Source organism: Gekko japonicus, unplaced genomic scaffold (genome assembly GCF_001447785.1).
Source record: "Gekko japonicus isolate JY-2015 unplaced genomic scaffold, Gekko_japonicus_V1.1 scaffold721, whole genome shotgun sequence".
Taxonomy (NCBI): Eukaryota; Metazoa; Chordata; class Lepidosauria; order Squamata; family Gekkonidae; genus Gekko; species Gekko japonicus.
In genome coordinates this window covers 517,191-521,632 of record NW_015169195.1, presented here as the reverse complement: position 1 = coordinate 521,632, position 4,442 = coordinate 517,191, and positions in this window count along the sequence as shown.

The window sequence follows — 4,442 nt, the reverse complement described above, 5'->3', positions numbered from 1 at the left end:
TACATATCCCAATTTCTCCTTAAAAGGTCACTGGAGTTGCCAAAATACATATCCCAATCTTCCCTTAAACAGTCACCGGAGTTGCCAATCTCCCTGTGTGGCCTGGAGATCTCCCAGAAATCACCGTGTTCCCCAGGCACAGCACATCATTTCCCCTACAGAAAATTTCTGAGCTATTACAATGGCTGCTTTGGGCAGTGAACTCTATGGCATTATACCCTGCTGAAGTCCCTCCGCACCCCAAACCCTGCCCTCCCAAGGCTCTACCTCTCAAATCTACAGGTCTGGCCCTCCCCTTAGTATTGCCAGCCTCCAGGCAGCACCTGGAGATCTCCAAGATCAGTTCTCCTGGAGAGAATTGCTGCTTTGGGCAGTGGACTCTATGGAATTATACCCTGCTGAGGTCCCTCCGCACCCGAAACCCTGCCCTCCCCAAGCTCTACTCCTCAAATCTACAGGTATTTCCCAACTCAGAGTTGGCAACCCTGTAACTGGCTATGGAACCGCTTTCCAGACCCTTGGAACCCAGAAGACATGGCATAGGGGGAGGTGCTTTTCTACCTTAGCTGCCACTGCATAACCCTAAATCAATATAAGTCGGGGTGGAGGGAACCATACCTGTTACCATGAGGCTGTCCTCCTATACTACCCACTTGGGGCAGCAAAATGACTTGAGACAGCCCTGCCTTATAGCTAAGCAGAAGGAAATAAACACGGCTTACCTCCCTCTATTTTCCCCTTCCCTCTGCTGCCCCACCAGCCATAGCTGGGACACTCACCTGGAGCTTCCTTCTAGAGCTCATTGTATTTCTTCCCACAACGGACCTTACTCCTAGTATATTATAAATCAATGTTATATTAAATTTCCCATTCCATTAAACAAGGCTTAGTAGCAGGTCAGACAAGTCCACTGAATAGGCAGGATATTTGAACGCATGACCACATGAATCAGATCCTTGGTCCATCAAAGTCAATACTTTCTGTCTACTCAGACTGGTGGCAGCTCTCCAGGGTGCCAAGTAAAGGGCACCAACCCCAAAGCTGAGTCAGCCCACTGGTCTATCCAGGTCACTCTTGCCTACTATGTTGGGCGGCAGCACCCAGCTAGAGATCTTTCCCATCACCTCTACTGTGTGATTTCTTTTTAACTGGAGATGGTGAGGATCGAATCTGGGACCTTCTGCAAGCAAAACGGATGCTGTATCACTGAGCCACTGAGCCACTCCAAAGGGCTTCTCCACTGCTGCTTTCTTCTCCTACAGCACTACTACCTGTGGCAACAGCACTTCCACATCAGGGCTGCCAAGAGCCACTGAGCTCCCCCCACACCTTCCAGACCTCAATGAAACTTCATCTGAAAAAGAAGTCACATGTTTTACCCAGCTCTATGGCATGACCAGTCCCCTCCCCAACAATGCTGTCCTGCTATAACCACAAACACCACTGTTTCAGGAGATGATAGCAATAGTGGAGCAAGCAGAGGCAACTGGGAGAGAAAGGGAAAGTGCAGTTGTTAACTGGAATGTAGCTAGGGTTGCCAGCTCCGGGTTGGGAAATACCTGGAGATTTTGGAGTGGAGCCTGAGGGTGTAATTCAAGGAGGGGAGGGACTTCAATGGAGTATAATGCCATACAGTCCACCTTCTAAAGCAGCCATTTTCTCCAGGTGAACTGAACACTGTCGCCTGGAGATCGGCTGCATCCAAGGAGATCTCCAGCCACTGCCTGAAGCCTGGCAACCCTGACCTCCTCATCCAATGACAGGTTGTTGATATTTAAAAAGTAAACTCGAACAGCATTGTCAGCACACACAGTGGGCATTTTGTGGGTCCTGGCCTCTCCCCTCCCCCCACAAGCAGGCTGATATGAAATGCCCTTCAGCTGGCTGAGGTTTTGTTTTGTTGCTTCTACTTTATCTGACCCAGTGGAAACAAACAAACAAACTCCCATAAGGAAGGGCAATAAGTTCTGCAATCTGCTACACGGTTATTGTTACTAGGGAAACCACTTCCTTAGCATTCATGTGCTCAGCAGATCTGTCTGAGCCGTTGCCTGAGAATGAGATGCAGAGACACAAAGTGAGTGGCACAAGACAGATCCATCTGCCACATATCCTGATACACGTAAACCCTGTTTACAGCAAGCCCCTGTTTTGCCTTTTTAAGCAAGTTTAAATGTTTTATTTAATAGAATTGAAGATGGGAGCACTTGAGAGCGCTATTTGCCTGCGCCTGTAGTGCCACTGCTTTTACAGCTATTCAGAAACACACACACACACACAGGTTTTTCCTCTTGCTCAGGAATAGAGATGTAAGTCTTTTCACATTCCCCCAATGGAATACTTAGCATCAGCTCCTGCAGTAGCATCTGTAGAGTCCCCAATGTTTAAATTACCTCCGTTCCCTGTAAAATCTCCCAGGTATAGCTAAGCTTCACATTGCCCCTGCACCCTTGGGATAAAGAGATGAGACAGAGATATAGGGTGAATGAGAGCAACGCTTTCTTAATTAGCTGTTCTGCAATAAAGTAACTAATTATCAGTTCTACTCCTGATCTCTTAGGGAGGGTGGCTTCTGCTCAGGAGAGGCTTTGTGGAAGCAGGAGCTCACCCAGAGGGTTGCCAGGTCATCCATGGCCACCAGCAGGGGATGGGGGGGGGAGGGGAGGGTTGCCAGCTCCAGCCGCTGGGAAACGTCTTGAGAGTTGCGGGTGGAGCCTAGGGAAGACAGGGACCTCAGCAGGGTACGATGCCACAAAATGCAGCCAAAAGAGTACATGTCTCACTCAGCATGGTTCAGGCTACTTCTAACCGCTGTAGATCTTGGAAGATAATGCCCGTCTCACACAGGTACAAGCCAGTTTTTCCTTACCGAGAGCTCCTATATGGAAACTGGTACTCCCCAGTTTCCATTCAATGGAGATACAAATGCATTTATTTATTTATGATCAAATTTTTAGGCCGCCCTTCCCTGCAAGCAGGGCTCAAGGTGGCTTACAACAAAAATATACAGTTGTTGTTGTTGTTGTTCAGTCGCACAGTCGAGTCAGACTCTTCGCGACCCCATGGACCAGATCACGCCAGGCCTTCTGGTCTTCCGCCGTCCTCTGAAGTTTGCTCAATTTCATGTTCGTTGCATTTATGACACTGTCTAACCATCTCATCCTTTGCCGTCCCCGTCTTCTTTGACCTTCAATCTTTCCCAGCATCAGGGTCTTCTCCAGTGAGTGCTCCCTTCTCATTTGGTGGCCAAAGTATTTGAGCTTCAGTTTCATTATCTGGCCTTCCAGGGAACAGTCAGGGTTGATTTATTTTATATACAGTAAATACCAACAAAACTCAAGTCATTCCAAGATGGTGAAAGTTCAGATTTCACAATCCTTTGGGGGGGGGGGGCTTGAGGAGAATGGAGGGTACGAGAGTGCCAGACTGCATGCTGTATCATCACTGGCTTCAACCAAATGCCTGGCAGAACATATCTGCCTTACATGCCCTGTGGAAAGGTAACAAATCCTGCAGGGCATGGATGTTCTCCAGCAGAGAGTTCCACCAGGTAGGGGCCAAGGCTGAAAAAGCTCTGGCCCTGGTTAAGGACAGCTGGTTCTCCCTTGGGTGGTGGACCACCAGGAGGTTCTTACTTCCCAAGTGTAATGCTCTTCTTGGGGCATACTGGGAAAGGCGGTCCCAGAGGTATGTGGGTCCCTGACCGCTAAGGGCTTTCAAGGTCAAAACTGGCACCTTGAACTAGATCTGGTGCTCCACTGGAAGCCAATGAAGCTTGCACAGCACAGGGTAAATGTGTGCCCTCCAAGAGTTCCCTATGAGGACCTGCATGGCTGCATTCTGGATCCATTGGAGCTTCTAGGTCAGTCTCAAGGGTAGGACCACATAGAGCGAGTTACAGTAGTCTATCCTAGAGGTGACCATTGCATGGATTACTGTGGCTAGGTCAGGGCAAGCCAGGTACTAAGGAGCCAGTTGCCTGACTTGGCACAGTTGAAGAAATGCCAGCCTGGCAATCTTTGTGACCTGGGCCTCCATTGATAAAGAGGCGTCCAGAGTCATGCCCATACTCCTGACGGTCATTGCTGGTTTTAGGGGCACTCCATTTAAGGTCAACTCAACCATGGCTCCCCCCCCCCAAGCCACAGAACCTCTGTTTTACCAGAATTCTGTTTCAACTGGCTCTGCTTTAATCACCCTACCATGGCCTCCAAACCAGTGTTCCCTTTAAGCTTAGTTACTTTGAGCTAGCTCACAGTTTTTTAGCCTCCGGCTCACACATTTTTGTCTTAGATCAGGAAGGATGGCTCCAGAGCAAACTAATTGATGTAGTAGCCAAATCACAACTTTAATGCCAGTGGCTCACCAAGTGGAATTTTTGCTCACAGGACTCCACAGCTTAGAGGGAGCATTGCTCCAAATCCTTGGCTAAGTTCATGGGA